Below are 26,135 nucleotides of genomic sequence, written 5' to 3'. Positions count from 1 at the left end.
TTAGCAAAATGGCCACCCAGTCTGCATTTGTTCTTGCTGATATCGAGGTCAACTGAGTTGACCAAATGTAGGAGATTAGGTTGGATGGGGTGCATGTGAAACTCTGCCTCACCTGGAAGGTCTGATTGAGATGTAGGGACAAGTTTGACAATTTCTACAGTTCCAATGGGGAGTGCGTAATGTGTTGCTGGGTGGAGAGGGAAGTGCCGTCGAGGGAGTCACAGAAAGACGTGCCCCTGTGAAAGGAGGATATGAGTGGAGCGGGTTAGATGTAGCAGGTTAGAGGATGGTGCTGAAGTTGGAAGTGTTCAAGAATAATGTGTCAGATGTGGCAGTTGATGGGTGGTAAGTGAGAAACCTGAGGGATTCTGTCCTTGTTCTGCCGGAGAGGAGGTGGGGTAAGGGCAGAAAGAGAATTGGAGATACGGGTGCATACTTTATCAAAGACATATGGGGGAATCTGCATTTATTGAAGAAATAAGACATTTTGGGTGTCCTGGAGTAGAAGACCTTATCTTGGGACTGATACAGGCCCAGAAGACCCCAAACCCTAGCAGCAATAGAAAATCACCAAGACAGATGGATACTTAAACAAACGTCACTTTTAATTTTCTTTAAACAAAAAAAAAACAGGATCAAACTTTCTTATTACTATTAACAACAGCCTTACATTACCCCATTCTAATTCTAAGCGCAGGTGTATTTAAAGTGTATAAAGTTCTTTGACACTCCTCCAAGTTCACCGCTGTCTATCAATTCTTATACTGTGCACAAAATTCAACATTTATGAATTTACACCAAGCTCTGGTGCTTAAAAGTAAATGGTTACCCTCCAGGAAGGCTCTTGTTGGTTTCAGAGAGGGATTTCCTCTCATTGGACATACAAAAACTGATACCCTCTGATCAGCCACTTTGGTGTCTTGCCAAAGAAACTTGCCTCATCAGGGTTTTCCAAATGATAACCTTTTCTGCAGGTCACCATAGAGTTCCTTTTGTTTCCCTTATTTCAGGTGAAACACTCTAGCCAGCCATTTCCTCGTGTATGGACAACAAGGTTTTTCAACAGGCTGAACTGAGAACTCACAACCTGTCTTCAAAATGGGGTTTCAACCAGATGCCAGCTTGCCATCTCTCTCTCTCTCTCTCTCTCTCTCTCTCTCTCTCTCTCTCTCTCTCTCTCTCTCTCTCTCACTCTCTTTTAGAAAAAAAGCATATTTGGTCTCTCATGTCTGCTTGCAAAACCACATGACTTTCTTAGAACAGCAAACTGGAACCACCCAGATTACTGCACCAGACCCAAACTTCTGAGTCCATTCATCTGTTGGTTTAAAAACAATAATCCATTTAAACCTGCTTTTGAATCTTTTTGGCAAAGTAGTCTCCTTGTTTTGTCTTTGCAAAGGCTCTCAGTGCCTGCATGATACTCTAAGCAAAGCTCGTATTTTAAAAAAAGAGCAGTTTTGTGAAGTGTTTGTGTTTATTTGTGACCTACATGACTCCGACAATCCATCTCTTTCAAAAACATCTCTATATACAATGTAAAATATATAATCTGTCACAGGACAGAGGCAGCAAAGGAGTTGTGATAAAATCAATGGTGTCCTTGCAAAAAGAAAAAGTGGGAAGAGGTATAATCCATGTAGCTCTGGTGAGTTGAGTTTGTAATAGTTTTAAACTTGAACCTCTCTCTCTATTTCAGGAGACAATTTACTGTCATGTAATTAAAAAGTGTCATATCACACAAAATTGTTTTTTTTCCTGCTGTAAGGCAGGCAGATTTGCCATTGGCAGAAATTGCCTGAAATCCCTCTTGCAGTCAGAGAAAGAAGCAAAAGAGAGTCGTGCTCTCCCCCCCACCTCGAACCCTGGGCCAAGTCACTGAGGGTCTGTGGATTCTCTTTCAATGCTCACAGACCAATCCAAGTCATTGGCAATGCGAGCTCCCATTTTGAACCTCTGACATGATTAGGAACCCTTTAGCACCCACTCGTATCCCAGGTCTGATACCTGACACCCTTTTAGCCAGTTTCAAACCAGTCTCTAGCAATCCACAGCCTGGTGAGAGTTCCTTGACTGCTTTCTCCAGAAGCCCACAGCCTGCGTGTGTTCCTCTCCTCAAGTCACCAACAGCCTGCCACCTATGTGGGTCCTTCAGCTGAAGAACCCCTCACTGGTCTGCTTCCCTGGTCACTGATGTGTGGATTGAATCCTCTGCTTCTCAGATGTTGGTGGGGTGTGGTCTTTCTGTTTTCTGGTGCCTTGGGCTAGTCCTCCACTTCACCAGTGTTTGTGGTGGTGAGGAAATCTAACACATCTAAATAAAAATTTTACAACTTAGAGGAGAATCGCGCATGTCTAGAGGGATTGAAGCCTAATATTTGAATATTCATGTGCCAAATTTGCAAAAGCATAGAGTATATATTTCTTAAGCTATATGTCATTTTTTTCCAAAGCAATACAACTTTGAATTTTTGCATGTCATCTTGGCATCCCTAAAATATATATCTAATTTCCAAGTAAGTGTAATACATTTCCTCATCACCAGTAACATTAATTCAACTGATATATTAATAGTTTTAATTTGGGCCTTGTTCCTTCAATATTTCCTCATAAAAATTAGGTTGGATTTTGCAGAAAAACAACTCCTGTAACCTGTTCCAAAAAATTTGTAATTCTACCCAAAAAGATATTGCATTAGAACAAAGCTAAGTTGAATGCCAGAAAGTTGCTACATCTTCACCACACCTAAAACTTTAATATGATAATTTTGATTTAATTCTATTCAATTTCTCTGGTGTAAGAAGTGACTGTAGAAGAAAAACTATTTGTGAATTCCTTCCTCACTGCTGCAGTGTGGAACTCTGGTCAATAGTTCCAGACTGCTGAGTTGAAGTGAATTAATACAATTCCCCTGGATCATGTGATCTCTGTTGCCAAATCAACTTCCTGTAGAGCTTTTCAAATCCAACTGCCTGAATCACCTGACTCCAGGTGCAGCTTTCCGATAAAATCCTTGCTGACATCTGCAACATGACTGATGTAAAAAGAATTATACTGAACTAATTTATATCTTACATTGAGATCCTTAAATGGATCTGCGCATATTTGCCAATCAATTACAATATTCAAGTCCATTTCCCACCTTTGTCTTGACTTCAGAACTCCTCATTTAAAAGTTCCTACTTGTAATAAAGAGGACATCATAGAAGTAAATTTTTTAACATTTCCTCTTTATAAGGAATTTCTATTTCAGTACAACATGGTTGGTTCTAAATTATCCTTCAATTTTGCTCTTACTTGGAAATAACAAAAAAGATTGCGACGAGTTATACGATATTTATTTTCAGTTGCTCAAATGACATTAATTGACCCCTTTCATAACAATCTTCAACATTTATAATCCCCTCACAAAACCAATTATCCAGAAGTTGATGATCCTTTGAAAAAGATGCGAGGATTTTGAATTAAAGCCATTCTGGGTGATGTACATCCACTTACACCAATTTCATCATTTATTTTATTCCATATATTAATCAAATGTTTCAATAATGGTGTATCTTTATCACGAACCATTAATTTCGATTCCCATTTGTATATAAATTCTTCTGCTTTTCACTCTCCTATTTTATTTGATTCTATTTTAACCCTTTCAAAAAAAGAAGCAAGGTATCTCATTTGAGCTGCTCGATAACAATTTTTAAAATGAGGAAGCTGTAGTCGTGTCAATGCAGAATTTGCATTGAGAGAAACGCAGATGTCTTCAGCTATCTTATTGAATTGGCTAAAATGGCATAACATGAGAGCAAACGTCCTGGAGGAGTGTGGGTCACTTGTAACATGGGATTCAATCGGAAATGGGTTCACATGACGAAATCACGATGAAGACTGTTTTCTAAGAATGGAATACAAGAGGAAGGTTGTCTAGGTCTTTCTCAGGATATAGATTACAAGATATAGGAGCAGAAGTAGGCGCATTGAGTCTGTTCCACCATTCTTCCACTCAGCCCCACTGCCCAGCTTTCTTGATTCCTTGACTAATCAAATACCTGTCAAACACTGCCTTAAATACACCCAATGACCTCAGTTCCACAGATTCATGACCCAGTGACAAAATCAATTTTTCCACATCTGTTTTAAATTGACATCCTTTTATCCTGAAATTATGCTCTCTTGTCCTAGAATCCCCTACCATGGGAAACATCTTTGCCATACGTACTCTCTCCAGGCCTTCTAGCATTTGAAATGCTTCTGAGGTCCCCTTATCCTGTACTCCAACTAGCACAGTCAAAGAGTCGACAATTGTTCCTCATTCACTAATCCTTTCATTCCTGATATAATTCCAGTAAATCATCTCTGAACCTTATCCAACACCAGAACATATTTTCTCAAATACGACACCCAAAACTCTAATTCTGATTGAATGGAAAGGCAATTCTCCAACGACACATGCACAACAGTTAAATGATATTATGTCTTGTTGAAATTTACAAAAAAATTATTGAAGAGTCATTTAATAACTTTCAAAAGATGCCGGGGCCCATTAATGGACTACTATTATAACCTAAAGAATTAGGGTTGTTCTAAAGCTTGGTGCTGTGTTACGAGACGAGAGGATCCCAAAACTCAGCAGCAATAGATATTCACCAAGACAAATGGTTACTTAAACAAAAGTTGATTTTAATTATCTTTAAACATGAAAACGGAATTACACTTAAACTTTTCTCTATTTTACTACTTTAACTTAGTTTACCTAAATTACCCCCCTTCTGATTCTAAGTGCACATGTGTGTAATGTGTGTGTAAGTTCAGAAAAGTTTTTTGCTTCACAGTCCAATCTCACTTCTCATTCCTCCAAGTTCACTGGTTGCAGGCCATTCTTATACTGTGCACAGAATTTAACATATATAAAGTTCACCAGGCTTTGGTGCTTGAAAGGTAAATGATTACCGCTCAGGAAGGTTCCTGTTAGTTTTCAGAGAGAGGTGTGTTGTTCAGGGAAGTATTAGGATGTTTTTAACTCAACTTACCAGCATCTGAAGTCCGTTATCTCTTCAGAAAAGCTCTGATAGCTTTAGCATTGAGCAGAGCTGAACCAGGACTTTGCAGTCTTTTAACGAGTGTGTTGGCAGGGTTTGTTCTAAACCAACAATCTCACCAAATGACACTGCTTGAAATCAAGATTCAAACCATTTTGAGGAATACAACAGGAATTGTGCAACAAGAGCCTGGTGTTACCTGATGAGTTTTCTTTCAATAGTGGAAATGATTTAAAAAAAAAACCTGTTAATCTTCCTGATGCAGATCTTTGTATTTAACTTACAGTTTGCTATCTGTTGTTAACTTGGAGGCCTTTAATGGGGTGACTGGGTGGAATCTTTGCTTTAACCGGGTGGAATCTTTGCAGTTCTCTTGCAATTTTCCAGCTGTAGGATGCATTGCAGTTGCTTGCAAGTTTAGCAAGTGGGATTATGATGTGAAACTGCAAGTCACAGCGCCATTTCTGTTTTTGAAAATGCAAATGTGAAAATTTTAACTTTGGTCTCCTTGGTTTGCTTAAGTTTACAGAGGAGACGCTGGGTCAAGCTGAGAAGACAGAGTTGGATGCCCGTTTGGTGAATCTGCTGGGCAAAGCAGAAAGCACAAAATGAGGGTCTGAAAAAAATAATGAAGCAGACTGAAGTGCCGTTGCAACCAAACCCAAGTAAAGAATTTAATTTTGTGCAGTGTACTTAAGAGACCAAACGATTTGGGCTTTGAGTGGTGACCTATTTAAATGAACAAAATCTGATTAGAATTGAAGTTTTGGAATGTTTGTAAGTTGCCACAAAAAATGGAGCATATAAATTAGATGTTGTATTTAAGATAAATGAACAATACAATGAGCCAGGTGTCACAGTATCTGCCTCACTCTACCGTACATCACCGTTAAACCTTCTTCCCAATATGAACCTGATGTCAAACTATATGCCAGAATTTATTCTCACTACAATGAATCCATTGTCAGCAGTATCTTTCAAAGTTAACCGTATATCACCTTCAACATTCTTCCCACTCTGAACGCGGTGTCAATGTATCTGCAATAGTGTAATGTGCATTATTTTTAAACATTCTTCCCACTGTGAACCTGGTGTCACTTTATCTGCCACAGGTTATCGTACTTCACTTTTAAACCTTCTCAGTACTGTAAACCCGGAGTCACAGTATCTGCCTCAGTCTACCGTACATGACCTCAGTTCTCCTCACTGTGAACCTGGTGTCACAGTATCTGACACAGTTTATCGTTCCTTATTGTTAAACCTTCTCACTACTGTGAACTCGAGTAATAATATCTGCCAAAGTCTACCGTACATCACCGTTAAATATTCTCCCCACTGTGACCCTGGTGTCACAGTATGTGACACTGTTTATCGTACATTACTGTTAAACCTTCTCAGTGCTATGCACCCAGTGTCACACTATCTGTCTCAGCCTACCATATTTCACCGTTAACCTTATCCCCACTGTGAACCTGGTGTCACATTATCTGCCTCAGTCATCCGTACATCACCATTAAACATCTCCCCACTGTGAACATGTTGTCACTTTATCTGCCACAGATTATTTTACATCACCTTTAAACCTTATTCCCATTGTGATCTGGTGTCAAAGTATCTGCCTCAGTCTTCCATACATCATCATTATACCTCATCCGACTGCGAACCTGGCATGACTTTATCTGCTATAGTTGATTTTACATCATCTTTAAACCTTCCTCCTATTTTGAACCTGGTGTCACAGTATCTGCCACAGCTTATCGTAAATCACAGTTAAACCTTCTCACTACTGTGAACTCGGTGTCACAGTATGTACCAAAGTCTAACGTACGTCACCGAAAAACCTTCTCCCCTCTGTGTACCTGGGCTCACAGTATCTTCCACAGTTTATTGTACATCACTGATAAACCTACTCCCCATTGTGGATCCAGAGTCACAGTATTTGCCTCAGTCTTCCATACATCATCATTATACCTCATCCCACTGCGAACCTGGCATCACTTAATCTGCCACAGTTGATTTTACATCATGTTTAAACCTTCCTCCTACTGTGAACCTGGTGTCACTGTATCTGCCACAGCTTATCGCAAATCATAGTTAAACCTTCTCACCACTGTGAACTCAGTGTCACAGTATCTATCAAAGTCTAACATACATCACCGAAAAACCTTCTCCCCTCTATATACCTGGGCTCACAGTATCTTGCACAGTTTATCGTACACCACTGATAAACCATCTCCGCATTGTGGATACAGTGTCACAGTATCTGTCTCAGTCTTCCGTACATCACCATTAAATCTCTCCCCAATGTGAAGCTGGTGTCACTTTATCCGCCACAGTTTATTTTACATCACCGTTAAACCTTCTCATTTCTGTGAGCCTGGGGTCACAGTATCTGCCTCAGTCTACCGTACATCACCGTTAAACCTTATCCCCACTGTGCAACTGTTGTCACAGTATCTGACACGGTTTATAGTACATCAATGTTAAACCTTATCACTACTGTGAATCCTGTCTCACAGTTTCTGCCCTGGTCTACTGTACATCAACTTTATACCTTCTCCCCGTGAGAACCTGGTGTTACAGTATCTGTCTCAGTGTACCGTACATCACCGTTAAACATTCTTCCCATTGTGAACCTGCTGTCACAGTATCTGACACAGTTTATCGTACATTACTGTTAAACCTTCTCACCGCCGTGAACCCGGTGTCACACTATCTGACATATTCTATTGTTCATCACTGTTAAACCTTATCCCCACTGTGAACCTGGTGTCACAGTATCTGTCTCAGTCTAATGGAACATCACCATTAAACCTCCCCACTGTGAACACAGTGTCACAGAATCTGCCTCAGTCTACTGCTATTGTACATTACTGTTAAACCTTATTCTCACTTTTCACCTGGTGTCATGGTATCCATCTCAATTTACTGTACATCACTGTTAAACCTTCTCCCTACTGTGAACCTAGTGTCACAGTGTCTGACACACTTTATCGTACATTACTGTTAAAGCTTCTCACTGATGTGCACCCAGTGTCACAGTGTCAGTCTCGGTCCACCATACATCATCATTTTAACTTCTCACCCTGTCAACCCTATGTCACAATATATGCCTCTGTCCACCATACATCACCGTTAAACCTTCTCTCCACTGTGAACCTGGGGTCACAGTATCTGACACAGTTTATCATTCATTACTCTTTTACCTTATCGCCATTGTGAACCTAGGATCACAATATCTTCTACAGTTTATCGTGTTGCACTGAGAAACCTTCTACCCATTGTGAACCAGGTGTCTCTTTATCTGCCACTGTTTATTTTACATCACCGTTAAACTTTAATCCCATTGTGAACCCGGTGTCACAGTTTATTATACATTACTGTTAAACCTTCTCACTGCTGTGAACCCAGTGTCACAGTATATGTCTCAGTCTACCGTACATCATCGTTAAACCTTCTACCCCTGTGAAGCTGATGTCACAATGTCTGCCTCAGTCTACCGTACATCACTGTTAAACCTTCTCTCCACCGTGATCCTGGCTTAACAGTATCTGACACAGTTTATTGTATATTACTATGAAACCTTCTCACTGCTGTGAACCTAGAGTCACAGTATATGTCTCAGTCTACCATACATCATTGTTGAACCTTCTCCCCCTTGAATCTGGTCTCACAGTATAATGGTGCATCACCATTATACCTCACCCCACTGTGAACCTGGTTTCACAGTATCTGCCACAGCTTATCGTAAATCACTGTTAAACCTTATCTCTTCTGTGAATTCCTGTCTCACAGTATCTGCCTCAGTCTACTGTACAGCACCGTTAAACATTCTCCCCACTGTGAACCTGGTGTCACAGTATCTGCCTCAGTATTCTGTACATCACCATTAAACCTTTTCCCTACTGTGAACCTATTCTCAACATATATGTTACATTTTATTGTACATCACTGTTATACCTTCATAATACTCTGAACTCAGTGTCACAGTATCTCTCAAGGTCTACCATACTTCACATAAACATTATCCCCAGTGTAAACCTGGTGTCACAGGATCTGACACAGATTATCGTACATTACTGTTCAAATTTCTCACTGCTCTGAAGCCATTATCTTAGTATCTGTCTCAGTCAACTGGACATCATCGTTAAACCTTCTCCCCCTGAAAACATGGTGTCACAGTATCTGACACAGTTTATCGGACATTACTGTTCAACATTCTCACTACTGTGAACCTGGTGTCACAGTATATGTCTCAGTCTACCATACATCATTGTTAAACCTTCTCCCCTCTGTGAACTTGGGGTCACAGTATGTGACAGCGTTTATCGTTCATTACTGTTAAACCTTATTCCCACTGTGAAACTGAGGTCACAGTATCTTTCACAGTTTATCTTGCAGCACTGTTAAACCTTCTCTCCCTGTGACATTCGTGTTACATTATCTACCTCACTCTACCGTACATCACGTTAAACATTCTCCCCACTGTGAACCATTATATCATACATCACAGTTAATCCTTCTCCCCACTGTAAACACGGTGTCACAGTATCTGCCTCAGTCTTCCGTACATCATTCTGAGAACGTATCCCGACTGTGCACCTGGTGTCACAGTGTCTACCTTAAATTACCACCGTTAAACCTTCTCCCCACTGAGAACACTGTATCACTGTATCTTCCTCAGTCTACTGTACATCACTGTTAAACCTTATTCTCACTGTGCACCTGGTGTCACGGTATCCATCTCAATTTACCGTAGATCACTATTAAACCTTCTCTGCACTGTGAACCAGGTGTCACAGTATCTGACACAGTTTATCATACATTACTGTAAAACCTTCACACTGCTGTGCACCCAAAGTCACAGTATCAGTCTCAGACTACTGTATATCACCATTAAATCTCTCCCCTCTGTGAATCTGGTGTCACTTTATCTGCCAGATTATTCTACATCACTGTTAAACCTTATTCCCATTGTGAACCTGGTGTTACAGTATCTGACACAGTTTATTGTATATCATTGTTAAACCTTCTCACTACTGTGAAGTCGGTGTCACAGTATCTGCCAAAGTCAACCATACATCACGTTAAACATTCTCCCCAATGTGAACCATTTGACACATTTTATCGTACACCACAGTTAAACCTTCTACCCACTGTGAACCTGGTATCACAGTATGTCCTCAGTCTACCGTACATCAATGTTAAAGCATTCTCCCCACTATGACCATGGTGTCACTGTGTCTGCTATGGTTAAGCCTTCTACCCACTACGCTCCTGCTGTCAGATTATATCCCATAGTTTATTGAACATCACTGTTAAACCTTTCCACTCATGTGTCACAGTATCTGCTTCAGTCTCCCGAGCATCACCATTAAATCTTCTCCCAACTGTGAACTCTGTGACACTGTATCTGCATCAGTGTATCGTGTATCACTGTTAAACCTTGTACCCACTGTGAACCCAGTGTAACACTATCTGCCTCAGTCTGCTGCGCATCACCATTAAACCATCTCCACACAGTGAACCTGGTGTCATAGTATCTGACACAGTTTTATCGTACATCACTGTTAAAACTTCACATTACTGTGAACCCGTTGTCACAGTATCTGTTTCAGTCTACCGTCACATCAAAAGTAAATCTTCTGCCCTCTATGAACCTGGTGTCACTGTATCTGAGACAGTTTTTCTTACATCACCATCAAACCTTCTCCCCTCTATGAACCTGGTGTCACAGTATATGCCACAGTTTATTGTTCATCACTGTTAAACCTTCCCACTACTGTGTACCTGGTGTCACAGTACCTGCCTCAGTCTCCCGAAAATCTCCATTAAAACTTCTCTCCATTGTTAACTCTGTGTCACTGTATCTGCAACAATGTATCGCATATCACCGTTATACCTTCTCCCCACGGTGAACCTGGTGTCACAGTATCTGCCACAGTTTATCGTACATCACTGATAAACCTTCTCACTGCTGTGAACCCCAGTATCATAGTATCCATCTCAGTCATCACCGTTATACCTTCTACCCACTGTGAACCTGGTGTCACAGTATCTGCCACAGTTTATCATACATCCCTGATAAACCTTCTCTCCACTGTGAATCCTGTGTAAAGTATATGCCAGAGTTTATTATACATTTTAGTGGCCTATCTCACGGCACTACCTTACGCAAGTGGCAATACATGACACTGGAGTCAGTAGAGTCAGGGATCAGTACCTTGTTAAACTGCTGTGGCTGCATGTGATTCTGTTGTTTGTGTGGGGCTCCCGCTACACCCCCCCCCCCCCCCCCAGAATCGTGACTGCTAGATGCATGTTCCTGCTGGTAGTTCAGCCTGAGGCATCCTCTGGGACATTTCAGTGGTGACGAGATCGTTTCAATCATTCAATTGTGAACATACTCTCTTGGCCTCCTATGTCCAATGTAATTACTACACATTCTCACCTGATTACCCTAAAGGGCCCCTCATATGGGCATTGAAATGCTGAACATTTCTGACCTTTCCTTACCATCACGAATTCTGCAGTCAGTAGGTCGTGCGGCCCCTGATGTTTGGAGCTCCTGTGAAAAACCATGGGATAGGGATGTTTTGCCCCATTGCTATCTCGCACAAGATGTAAAATATCCAAGTCAGCTGTCTGATTTATGTCACTACTGAAATGTATGTCACCTGGAATGGATAGTGGAGTTCCATAGATCATCTCAGCAGTCGAAACTGGCAATTCTTCCTTTGGTGCTGTACATATTCCCAATAGCACCCACGGTAAATCGTCCATCCAGTTCGGCCCCTGCAATCTCGCCTTAAGTGCCGACTTTAAATGCATATGGAACCATTCCACAAGTCCACTTGCCTGAGGATGATAGGTGTTTGTGTGGTATAATTTACTTCCACAGAAGTTTGAAATCTGTGTTCACAGGTGGGAAGTAAACTGCGTAGATCTATTTGAAGTGATGTGACTAGGTACACCAAATCATGCAACCCAATGAAAAATAAAGGTCCTTGCACACGTCTCCGTGTCTGCTGCCTGCATAGGGATTGCTTCCGGTCAACGACTAAAACGGTCAACAACAGTAAATAAATATCTCATCCCCTGACAGACTGGCAAAGGTCTGTCAATCTTCGAGACGTCTGGGCTGCGTTCTTCAAACCAAATGGCATTCTGATAAATTCAAAGAGACCAAAGGGGGTTATAATAGCCATTTTTGGAACATCCTCAGGTGAACTGGAATCTGATAGTATCCCTTTACTAAATCTACTTTGAAAAATATAGTAGCATAAGGCAACTGTGCTGAGAAATCCTGAATATGAGGGATTGGATAGCGGTCAGGGATGGTTATATCGTTCAACCGCCTGTAGTTCCCACATGGCCGCCAACCATGCGAAGGGGTGAAGTCCATGGACCTTTGGACCTGCATACCACCCCTAATTCCTCCATTACTGCGAATTCTGCTCTTGCAATTGTAAGCTTGTCTTTTGGAAGCCTTAGTAAACAAGTGGACCAGTTGTATCAATATTAATGATATACACCAGGCCGCTGCTTATTATCCTGAAAATTAGTCGTCAAAAGTCCTGGGAACTCTTTAAGTATCGAGCCGTATGCATTCTGCTGAATCGCCTGAACTCTTACCTTTGGAAAGAATGATGCATTCTTTTAAGGGGAAGACTTTGGAAGTTAGCTATGTTTATCAGACGGCATTTATGATAAACTGTGGCATATCAACCAGGAGACCATGCTCTCTCAAAAAATCCGCACCTAACAGGGGAAAACCTACTGAGGCCACCATGCATTTCCAGTAGAATATCGCTGAACCCGTATGCATCATGACCTTCCTCATTCTGAAAATAGGAATCATGGTACATTAACTGCTGAAAGCAGTGGAGTACGTGCACCTTGTGCCAACTCAAACTGTGTCAGGGGAACAATACTGAACTCAGGCCCCGATTCTATCCACTCCCAAAATCACATCATGTAAATAAAGTAGACCCTGTTCTGTGCCAACTGCCGAGGCCACTAACGGCAGTTGGCAGGTCCGTTTTCCTGACGTTGAGGTGGACCTGGTTAAGTGCAAGGACTCTTACATCGATAGGCAGAGCGACCCCATCAGTGATGATAAAAACAGTATCTGGAACTTTTGTTTCCTTGATCAGGACGTGATCACTGTATTGCTGCACATGCCGGTGGTTTTGGCATTTCGGGGGGCTCGGACAACTCAGCTGCACAGATGGGCTGTATCTGCAAACTGTTCATCTGTGGAAGGCCATAAATTCGGTCGGCTTCTCTTGCTACCAAATGCAGCTCTGCAAAACTCATGTGCGCCACTGCTGCCGCCTCATCCACTGGTAATTTCGAGAAAAACAGTACCTTAAAAAGAAAGCAATCCCTATGTCCTGCGGCTAGTCCTGGACTTGAGGTCCCCCAGTTCTTGCATATTCAAAATTCTTATAGCCCATTCATGACGAGAAAGCTCAAATGTTTCCAGCAAAATATTCTGAAATTTCGTGTACCTGGTCCACCAGCGGGTTATTGATGAATGAACTCACCCTTGCTGTGGTTGTAGTGTCTAATGCACTCACAACATGCCAATATCTCGTGTCCTCAGGTATAACATTCCAAAGCACAATTTGAGCTTCGGCCAACTGCAGCCAGCTACATGGCTGATCCAAGCAGAATGGAGGCAGGCGAACTGCTATTGCATTAATCACCACCGGTGCTGCAGCCAGCGAGGTTGCTTCAACCTCACCTTCCAAGCCATCAATTGTTCATCCTTGTCAAACATATGGGACTCAGTGAGGCTGAGGCCCGTCGGGGTCACCAAATTATGTAGTGGCCTATCTGACGACACTACCTTACGCAAGTGGCAATAAATGACACTGGAGACATTAGTGTCAGGAATCAGTACCTTCATTGAGCTTAACCACAACTTTTATAGTACCCTCTGCGCTTTTCACGCTGAGCCTTCTGGGATGCGGTAGTGATGTCACCTTCCAGCCTCAGGTGTCGGGTGCCATAAAAATCGATGGCTCTTATTCACGCACTTTTCCTAATTGCAGGTCCCTGGCTACATCACGATAAGCCTTCTCCCCACTGTGAACCTGGTGTCACAGTATCTGACACACTTTATCGTACATCACTGTTAAACCTTCTCATTGCTCCGAACCTGGTGTCACAGTATCTGTTTCAGTCCACCATACATCACAGTTCAAGCTTCTCCCCACTGTGAAACTGGTGCAATAGTATCTGCTTCAGTCTTCTGTAGATCACCATTAAAGTTTCTCCCCACTGTGAACTTGGTGTCACAGTATCTGCCTCCGTCCACCATATATCACCGCTAAACCTTCTCCCAACTATGAACATGGTGTTACATTATATGCCTCCGTCTACCGTACATCATCATTAAAATTTCTCCACATTGTTACATGTCTGTCACCGTATCTGCAACAATGTATCACATATCACCGTTGAACCTCCTCCCCACTGTGAACCTGGTGTCATAGTATCTGATGCAGTTTATCATACATCACTGTTAAAGCTTCTTCCCTGTGTGAAACTTATGTAGCGTTATCTGCCTCAGTCACCCATACATCATCATTAAACCTTCTTCCCGCAGTGAATCTGGTGAGACAGTATATGCCACAGTTTATCATAAATCAATGGGGGTGTTTCTACTGAGCTGGGAAAAGCGGGGTGATTGGAGGTAATGTGAGGTGAAGCGTGGTGATGCGTGGTGACACCTCGAATCTGGCCGCACTGTAAACACATCCGGTTGTGGCCGATGTGCGGCGATTTGAGGTGCTCCGGCGTCCTACTTTTGAAGTGGTCGATACGGGGTGATGTGAGGGACGACCTCGCAGTGGAAACACTGCGGGTGACTCACCGGAAGTCGCGATTTTTCACCCGCGGTTTTCAATTGCTCATCAGACTTCCTGGTCACCTCGTATCGCCCTGCATCACTTAGCATTCCTCGCATCACCTCGCATCGTCCTGCATCATCGCGTATTCATCACTCGGTAGAAACAGTTTGGGTAGTCCTAAAATGCGCGGTGATGCGAGGGACAAAAAAAAGCGGAGATGCGGGGTGATGCGGGGTGATGCGAGGTGTTCTTAGTATAAACACACAAAATGTTTAAGCATCTTCCCACTGTGAAACTGGTGTCACTGTATCTGACACAGTTTATTGTCGATCTCTGATAAACCTTCTCACTGCTGTGAACCCAGTGTCACAGCATCTGTCTCAGTGTACCTTACGTAACCGTTAAACCTTCTCCCCACTATGAAGCTTGCATCACAGAAAACACCAGTTTATTATAAATCAATAAATCAATGTTTAAGCATCTTCCCACTGTGAAACTGATATCACTGTATCTGACACAGTTTAACGTCGATCTCTGATAAACATTCTCACTGCTGTGAACCTGATGTCACAACATCTGTCTCAGTGTACCTTACGAAACCGTTAAACCTTCTCCCCACTATAAACCTTGTGTCACAGAAAATGCCACAGTTTATCATAAATCAATGTTTCAGCATCTTCCCACTGTCAACCTGGTGTCACAGTATCTGCTACAGTTAACCAACTATTGTGAATCCGGTATCAACGTATCTGCCTCAGTCTACTGTACATATCCGTGAAATATTCACCCCATTGTGATCCTGGTGTCACTGTATCTGACACACTTAATTGTACATCATCATTAAACCTTCTCCCCACTGTGAAACCTGAATCAATGTGAACCTGGTACGCAGTATCTGACTCAGTCTACCGTACATCACACTTACACCTTCTCCCCATTGTCAGTCTGGTTTCACAGTATATATCACAGTTTATCGTACATGAATGTTAAACATTCTCACTACTGTGGACCCAGTGACACAGGATCAACCTCAATCTACCATAAATCACTGTTAAACCTTGCCACTGCGAACCCAGTGTCACTGTATCTGCCACAGTTTATCGTACATCACCATTAAAACTTCTCCCCACTGTGAACCCGGTGTCACAGTATCTGCCTCAGCCTACCGTATGTAACCATTAAACCTTCTCACAATTGTGAACCCAGTGTCACTGTATATGCCACAGTTTATCAAACAGCACCATTAAACATTCTCCCCACTGTGAACCTGATGTCACAATATCTGCCACAGTTTATTGTACTTCACTGTTAAACCTTCTCACTCCTGTGAACCCGGTGTCACAATATCATCCATAGTTTATCATACATCAACTCTTTAACCATCTCACAACTGTGAACCCTGTGTCAAAAGATGTGCCTACGATAAATAACCATGAAACTTTCAGCTCACTATGAACCCGGAGTCATTGTATTTGCCATAAACTAATGCACATCATCTTTAAAGCTCCTCCCCATTGTGAAACCGGTGTCACTGTATCTGCCAGTTTTTCGTAAATTACCATTAAACCTTCTCCTCACAGTGAACCCGGTGTCATCGTATCTGCCACCGTTAATTGAACATAACCGTTAAACCTTCTCACTACTGCGAACTCAGTTCACAGTATCTACCACTGTTTACGTACACCACAGTTAAACCTTCTCCCACTGTGAACACGGTATCACAGTATCTGCCACAATTTATAGAACGTCACGTTTAAACTTCACCCCACTGTGAACCTGGTGTCACAGTATCTGCTACAGGTTTTCGTACATTACCGTTGACCCTTCTCCCCACTATAAACTTGGTGTCACAGTATCTGCCAAAGTTTGCCATACATCACCATTAAACATGCTCCCCACTGTGAACCTGGTGTCACAGTATCAGACTCAGTCTGCTGTCCACCACTGTTAAACCATCTTCCCACTTTGTACCTCCTGCCTCAGTAACTGCTGCACAGAGATCGTAGCCTCTGACAAATTGTGTGGACTCGCCTGATTGATCCTGAGGGAACCTAGCGTGCTCTCCTCGGTCTCCTCGAGGCCTCTGACATGGTGGATCCCAGGTTCAAGGTGGCCGCTCCCTCTGGGCATACATGACATTCCTTCCTGGCTGACCTGTGGAAGAAGCAGAGCTATCCCGCTGCCAATTTACATGACTGGGTCTTGGCAGTCACCCACGGGCTCCTGCAGACCCAAGCATAATGGCCTTGTTTTTTACATTTTGAGCAGTCCGCGTCTCTTGCTGGGCAGTATGCCCAGGGGTGGGGGTTTTGGCAACAGAACTGGCATCTATGGGTCATATCCAGCTGAGCCACCATTGCTGCAGCCGTTGTTGTCTCCACATTATCGGCCTGATTTTGGCGGGGTGTCACCGAGTCTAGCAGGGTTGGAGTGGGGTGCTTGGCACTGTGGTCGGAAAGGTATTCCCAAGATTGTTTCTATCTATCTCCTATCGCCTTTTCCATCCTCACGGTTTCTTTGTTCTAATAGCCGCCAGTGGATTTCCCTCATCAGGTCCTGTGCTATTTGCTGTGGGGTTCTTGCACAGAAGTTGCATGCCCGTACTAGGGCTCTTACTGAGAGCATGAAGTCCCGGAAGGACTCCCCTGGTTGCTGGTCTCTGGTCAGGAAACGGTGTCTCGTGTGTACTGCACCTCCCCCTTGGAGATAGTGGGACTAGAGCATGTCCATAGCCTCCCTGTATGATGCGCAGTTCTGGACTAACGCGTACGGGAGGTCTCCCAGCTGGGCCACCAGCAGCATGAAAAGGACTTCCAGGTGCGCAGTGGACATCATCATACGAAGGTCAAGAGAGAGAGAGAGAGAGAGAGAGAGAGAGAGAGAGAGAGTGCGAGCGAGTGAGCACACGGTCGGAACCTTGGCTTTATACCATTGGCACTCTGGGCCCACCTGGTGGTCAGATGCCATTAGGCCGGGTGCCGTGTCTCCAGGCCACCTGATGGCTGAGTGATGTACTTCAGCGTATCATCACACAGGTCACCACACTGTTCCTTTTCTGTTTCTCTTATTTCAAGTGAAACATTATACAGCCAGCCATCTCCTCTTGTGTGGACCACAAGGGCTTTGACCAGGCTGAACTCAGAATTCACAACCTATCTTCAAAATAGGGTTTTTCCACAAGCTGCCACCTTGTCCTGTACAGCAAACTGCACTCAGCTAATCCTCTGAGATCGTTCATCTGTTACTTTCCAAAACAATAATCCATCACTCCACAGCATGTCTAATTAGCACCTACTTGTGAAATCCTTATAGCCATTCTTCAAAGCTTTTGTAAAGGCACCCGGAACCTGGACTGTCTGCCTTGAGCAGAGCTCTGGCATTTTAAATGAGATCTGTTTTGAAATGTTTGTATGTGACCTACACTAAAAAAACCTGCCACAATTTATCTCATTTTAAAACATATCTATAGACAATATAAAATATACCATAATCTGTCACAGTATAAACTTCCTGCAGATAGCGCGTGAGTTGAACCCTGGGCCAAATCGCTGGCGCTGAAGAGTTGTGCTAACTGCTAAGCCAAGAATATCTAGACCCATCACCCTCTGGGTTGTGGGCCCAGCATGCTTCCGCCGCACCACTCTGCTTACATGGACACAGAATTCTGAGCGATGTAGATGGAACAAATGCAAGCAAGGTTTTTATCCACTGAGTTAAGGTGAGATAAGGACCAGAGGGCATTGGTCAAGTATGAAAGGTGAAATGTTGAAAGGGAACATTTGGGCGGGGGGGGGTGGGGGAACGTCTTCACACAGAGAGTGGTGGGAGAGTGGAATGAACTCCCAGCTGAAGTGGTGAATGCCGGCTTGATTTTGACAGTTAATAAAACTTTGGACAGGTACCTGGATAAGAGGGCTATGTTCCAAGTGCAGGTCAGTGAAACTGGATAAAATATTAGTTGGGCACAGACTAAAAGGGCCGAAAGACCTGTTCTTCTGCTGGAGTTTACTACGGAAGAGATTGTGCAGCCAGTGACATCAGAGACTCATAGAGTTGTAATCCACAGAGACCAACCCTTCAGACCAGCTCAACCCTGCTACCCAAGTTGTCCACTTCAACTGGTCCCATTGATCTGCATTTGGCCCATATCCTTCTGAATCTGTACCTGGGTAAATGTCCTTAAAACATTACAATAGTCCCTGGCTTTACCACTTCCTCTGACAGCTTATTCCACTTGCCCCACTGCCCTCTGGGTGAAAATGATGCACCTCAGGTCCTTTTCAAATCTTTCCCCTCTCAACTTAAATCTATGTTCTCTGATTTTACATGTTGAGGGAAAAAAGCGAATTACCTTATCTACGTCTTTCAAGATTTCAAGATCTCTGAGGTCCCCCTCAGCCTCCTACACTCTAAGGAGAACAGTCCCAGTCTATCCAACCTCTCCTTTAATTAAAAGCCCCCAGACTCAGGAACATCCAGTTTTCAGAATTATTGTCAGAATACATATATGACATCATATACAATCCTTAGATCATTTTTGTTGTGGTTCAGGCAGAATTACCACTTATTGGTAGTGCAAAAACAACTGGACTCAATGTTCTCATGTAAAGAACTAAAGGTTGTAAAGAAAGCTTTGGCATCTTGACCTTCATAAATCAAAGTATTGATCTAGGAGTTGGGAAGTTATGATGAGGTTGTATAAGATGTTGATGAGGCCAAATTTGGAGTATTGTGTGCAGCTCTGGGTCGTCTAACTACAGGAAGGATATCAGTAAGATTGAAAGAGGGCAGAGAAGATTTACTAGGTCTTCAGGAGTTGAGTTACAGGGAAAGATTAAACAGATTAGGACTTTATTCCTTGGAGCGTCGAAGAATGATGAGAGATTTGATTGAGGTTTACAAAATTATGGGGAGTAGACAGTAAATGAGAGTAAGCTCTTTCCACAGATTAGGACAGGACATGGCTTTAGGGTGAAAGGAGAAAATATTAGGGGAACTCAGAAAGTGGTGGGAATGTGGAACGAGCTGCCATCTGACATGGTGAATGCCTGCTCACTCTTGAATAAATTGAATAGATATACAGATGGGAGAGGTCTGGAGGGTTATGTACTGGGTGCAGGTCAATGGGACAAGCAGAATAATATTTTGGAACAGACGAGAAGGGGTGAATGGCCTGTTTTCTGTGCTGCAGTGTTCTATGGTTCTAACTGTAAGCAAATAATAAATGTAAACAAACTGTGCAATACAGAGAGAATAAAAGAAAAACTCAATAAAGTTCACAATTGAGAGTCCTTAAATGAGTCCCTGATTAAGTTTGTCGTTGAGTAGTCTGATGGTGGAGGGGGAGCAGCTGTTCCTGAACCTGGTAGTGCGGGTCTTGTGACACCAATACCTCTTTCCTGATGGTAGCAGCGTGAACAGGTGCTGAGTGGTGCGGATCCTTGATGATTGCTGCTGCTCTACGACTTAGGACAGACTAAAGCAAATCTCGTGCCATATTACAACAAAGGAATCTTGAATACAAAATGGGGCAGGATTGAGTGAGAGCAGCCACAAGTGTAAATGAAAGAACAGAGTGAAGAGTGACTTGGGCAGAGTTTGTGTTATGTCACCTGGTGGGGGTGTGAAGGGTTTGTACTTTCTCTCCATGACCTGTGTGGCTTTTTGCCGGGTGCTCCGGTTTCCTCCCACCCACTGAAACATACAGGGTTGGCAGGTTAATTGGGAGTGATTGGAGTCACCAAATGTGTCGAGGGACACCGCACTGTAACGTTCATATTAATAAATTAAATTTCTCTATGCTTGGCACATGTCTTTTCTATTTTCTAAGTCTCTCTCATCACTCCTCAGCCTCTGTTATTGCAGGGTGAACAGTTCCCGTCGACCCATCCTCTCTGATGACACAGCCCCAGTCCAGTCTAGAAATGATTTCCATTGAGTAAAATGCAGGAGGAACTTCACAATCTAAAGGGTCACAAGATCTCTTTGAAAATCAAAACAGAACTCCAGAAGCTGATAACGGCATGCATTAAATCTTTTGGTCTAACCCTATCAAGAATATTCCCCAACATCTACCCATCTCACTCCCATTCCCTTGCTGAAAATTACTCACTTACCTGCTGAAGTCCACAGTCACAAGGCATGGCAAGGGATCAAGACCATAACAGGCCACAATTCAACCTTGCAAGTTAAAAATAATGACGCCTCCCTTCCAGACAGATTGAACATATATGCAGGGTTGGATGAGAAGAACTGGATGCAATTGATGAAAGCTCCATGTCCCCCTGATGAACAGGCCCCCTTCATAGCTGCAGGCGAGGTCAAATCAAGTTTACTGTCATCTGATTGTAGAAGAGCAATCCGACAAAACAGTGTTCTCTGGTCCTCAGTGCAAAACACACAGACACACAACTGGACATTACACACATACCAAGAAAACTGTGGTGGAACATTGCATTACAGTCATTGTATTGGTTGGCCCGCCCCTGATACGGTAATTCCTCCCCTTCACAATTCCTAATAAAGACAGTATCGCCCAATCCCCTCCCTCAGTACTGCCTTGGAATCAGGCCAACAGCATGCAAGATATCCCTGTAATTTAATCTTGACTTCGGTTCGTCGGGTCTAATTGATAGCGCTACGACTTAATCACTCTGCCTGCGTGCCCTGGACAAGGCTATTCGAACAGAGAAGCTGGACACTACCTCAATTATTCAGAGTTCTGCATAAAATTCGATCAGTGGCTGCACTGCCTGAACGCCTTTCTGAGGTAGCACGACATTTGGAAAAAGGTCGATAGGAGAGACCTGCTGTTTGCACAGGTTAGCCACTGTATCTTCCAGATGATTAGTGACTGAGATTTACTCAGCTGCAAAGCAGCAGGTATGGATGGAATCCCCCCAGAGGTCTGGAAGGCTGGCGGCAAAACTGCATGTCAAACTGCATGAGTTTTTCAAGCTTTGTTGGGACCAAGGAAAACTGCCTCAGGACCTTCGTGATGCCACCATCATCACCCTGTACAAAAACAAAGGCGAGAAATCAGACTGCTCAAACTACAGGGGAATCACGCTGCTCTCCATTGCAGGCAAAATCTTCGCTAGGATTCTCCTAAATAGAATAATACCTAGTGTCGCCGAGAATATTCTCCCAGAATCACAGTGCGGCTTCGTGCAAACAGAGGAACTACTGACATGGTCTTTGCCCTCAGACAGCTCCAAGAAAAGTGCAGAGAACAAAACAAAGGACTCTACATCACCTTTGTTGACCTCACCAAAGCCTTTGACACCGTGAGCAGGAAAGGGCTTTGGCAAATACTAGAGCGCATCGGATGCCCCCCAAAGTTCCTCAACATGATTATTCAACTGCACGAAAACCAACAAGGTCGGGTCAGATACAGCAATGAGCTCTCTGAACCCTTCTCCATTAACAATGGCGTGAAGCAAGGCTGTGTGCTCACACCAACCCTCTTTTCAATCTTCTTCAGCATGATGCTGAAACAAGCCATGAAAGACCTCAACAATGAAGATGCTGTTTACATCCGGTACCGCACGGATGGCAGTCTCTTCAATCTGAGGCGCCTGCAAGCTCACACCAAGACACAAGAGAAACTTGTCCGTGAACTACTCTTTGCAGACGATGCTGCTTTAGTTGCCCATTCAGAGCCAGCTCTTCAGCGCTTGACGTCCTGTTTTGCGGAAACTGCCAAAATGTTTGGCCTGGAAGTCAGCATGAAGAAAACTGAGGTCCTCCATCAGCCAGCTCCCCACCATGACTAGCAGCCCCCCCACATCTCCATCGGGCACACAAAACTCAAAACGGTCAACCAGTTTAACTATCTCGGCTGCACCATTTCATCAGATGCAAGGATCGACAACGAGATAGACAACAGACTCGCCAAGGCAAATAGTGCCTTTGGAAGACTACACAAAAGAGTCTGGAAAAACAACCAACTGAAAAACCTCACAAAGATAAGCGTATACAGAGCCATTGTCATACCCACACTCCTGTTCGACTCCGAATCATGGGTCCTCTACCGGCATCACCTACGGCTCCTAGAACGCTTCCACCAGCGTTGTCTCCGCTCCATCCTCAACATCCATTGGAGCGCTTTCATCCCTAACGTCGAAGTACTCGAGATGGCAGAGGTCGACAGCATCGAGTCCACGCTGCTGAAGATCCAGCTGCGCTGGGTGGGTCACGTCTCCAGAATGGAGGACCATCGCCTTCCCAAGATCGTGTTATATGGCGAGCTCTCCACTGGCCACCGTGACAGAGGTGCCCCAAAGAAAAGGTACAAGGACTGCCTAAAGAAATCTCTTGGTGCCTGCCACATTGACCACTGCCAGTGGGCTGATATCGCCTCAAACCGTGCATCTTGGCGCCTCACAGTTTGGCGGGCAGCAACCTCCTTTGAAGAAGACCGCAGAGCCCACCTCACTGACAAAAGGCAAAGGAGGAAAAACCCAACACCCAACCCCAACCAACCAATTTTCCCCTGCAACCGCTGCAACCGTGTCTGCCTGTCCCGCATCGGACTTGTCAGCCACCAACGAGCCTGCAGCTGACGTGGACATTTACCCCCTCCATAAATCTTCGTCCGCGATGCCAAGCCAAAGAAGAAGATGGGGCTCCTGAAAATGCAGCACTTAGCCTCAAAGAACTAATCAACACCAGATACCTCCTGGGCAGCCGCCGTCATGCACCTGGTGAGTCCGTTGATGAATACATTCGAGCCTTGCGGGAGCTAAGGCGAGCTTGTGGCTCACCAATGTTATGGCAGCTGTCTACCAGGAGGAGCTGATCAGCGATGCTTATGTGGCCAGCCTCGAGTCTGATAGTATCAGACAAAGGCTCTTGGAGAAGGTCCTGCAGGATGTGGTCAATCTTGCCAAGACACTAACATGGCCCAACTGAATTCATAGGCTTATTCCAATGACAGTGCAGCAGACACATGGGGAGTTGAGGCAACACCACCTTGAGACGTGGGGTCCCAAACAGCAGATGCCATCGCCAAGCTCCCAAAGTGCTATAACTGCGGCCAGATAAAGCATCCATGAAAGAACTGGGTGCCAGAAGTTGCCGACACACATATACAGTAGCAACCGAGACAGACAACAAACTTACACTGGCATCCATCGTTCAAGACCAGAGTAGCGTACACCAATTTGCAAGGTCCACCATGAACATTGAGGGAAACGGTTGTATTTACAAACTGCTTGTTCAACACAAGCTGATCCATATATTCCTTTAAAAAAATCACTAAAAAATCTACCCATAACCCTTATTTTATTTCCATCCCTGTCCCTGTTTAAGAGCCTCTTAAATGCCCCTAATGTTTCACCCTCCACCACTATCCCTGGCAAAGCATTCCAGGCACCCACAACTCTCAGTGTAAAAACAACCTACCCCTGATGTCTCCCATAAACTTCCTTCCATTCACTTTGTACACATGTCCTCTGGTCCTTGCTATTCCTGCCTTTGGATACAGGTACTGGCTCTCTCTATGCCTCTCATAATCTTGTAGACTGCTATTAAATCTCCACTCATCCTTCTATGCCTAAACCTTCCTCCTCTCACCTTATTTAGAAGTCCTCCGGTATTCTCACCCCAGGAAAAATGTGCTGACTATCCACCCTATCTGTGCCTCTCATCATCTCATGGACCTCTATCAAGTCACCTCTCATCCTTCTTTGGTGTCCAGAGAAAAGCCCTAACTCTGCTAATCTTGCCTCATAAGACTTACTTTCCAATTCAGGCCACATCTTGGTGAATCTCCTCTGCACCCTTTCCATAGCTTCCACATCATTCCTAGAATGAGGTGACCAGGTGAAATATCCTCAGGCAAGGATATCCACTGCCCTTCAACATGAATTCATAACACTCAGCAAGGAAAATTAGTTTATTTATCACCCGATTGCACAAGTACAACCTGATGAAACAGTGTCCTCTGGTTCTTGATGCAAAAACATGCAAACATCAGACACAAGACACATACAGAACAATGAAACATCGATGCAGAACCTACGTAGCAAAATGCTGGAAAACAATTCTGTGAGACATCTCTTTTTCTACACTCTACACAATTCTGTTGCACTTCTATGCATGTCTGAAATACATTTATTAAAAATAAATATTCTTCACAAATCATCGAGTCATGGGGAGTTGTTTCAGAAATTCATTAGTTGTTCAGCAGCTCTGCTTGTGGGAAGAAGCAGTTTCTCAGCCGGTGGGATCTGGCTGAAATCTTTCTGTATCTCTTCCCCAACAGGAGTAGCATCATTACATAACTATATACTGCAAATCTCAAAATAAAATCTTCATAAATTAGTCCAAAGCGACTGATTTCCCCCCATCACCATTAACACTAGGTCAGGAGACACAAAGGGAGCATGTATCTTTACTCTATCAATTAGACCTTGTATTGGAACAATGCAGAATCTGGATCCTAATTTATTGTCAGGCACATTTCACGGCATTTATTGTTCCATAGCAGTATCACAGGCGCAAATATTGCTATAAATTACATTTTCAAAAGAAGAGAATGTGTGGTTGTGTCTATGGTTTGTTGAACATTAAGAAATCTGATCACAAGTTAAAAGGACATAGGCAGGTCACTAGGCCCATCGAGTCTGTTCCATGACTCTACACTCAGCAGAACTATGGTCACACCTCATTCCAATTTCCAGCCTTTTCCCCAGGTTCTTGATACCCTTACTAATGAGATACTTATCCATTTCCTATTTAAATTCTCCCTGTGATCTCGCCTCCACTGCTTTGTGCGGCTGTGAGTTCCACACATCCATGACCCTCTGACTAAAGAAGTTCTTCTTCCTCTCTAATTAAATAATTTCTAATTTTAAGACTGTAACCCTTGTTCTTGATTCACCTATCAAGTGAAACATATAATCTGCATTCACTCTGTCAAAACCTTTCAATATTCAAAATATCTCTGATATTTTACCACTGTGAACACAGTATCACAGTATCTGTCTCAGTCTACTGTACATTAGTGCTCCATAGAGTTTCATTAACATGTCTCTGCTTTCTGGTACAACCCATGAGGTGCCAAACATTCCCCATACATCAGCCCCTGCATTCCAAGAATCATTCTAGTAAATCTCCTCTGCATCCTATCCAACAACATCAGATCCTTTTTGAGATAGGGAGCCCAAGACTGTGCGCAGTACTCCAATGGGGTGTCACCAGTTCTCCATAGAGTCTCATTAACACCTCTCTTCCT

The sequence above is a fragment of the Narcine bancroftii genome, chromosome 12, assembly GCF_036971445.1.
Source record: "Narcine bancroftii isolate sNarBan1 chromosome 12, sNarBan1.hap1, whole genome shotgun sequence".
NCBI lineage: Eukaryota > Metazoa > Chordata > Chondrichthyes > Torpediniformes > Narcinidae > Narcine > Narcine bancroftii.
This window is presented reverse-complemented; position numbering follows the sequence as displayed.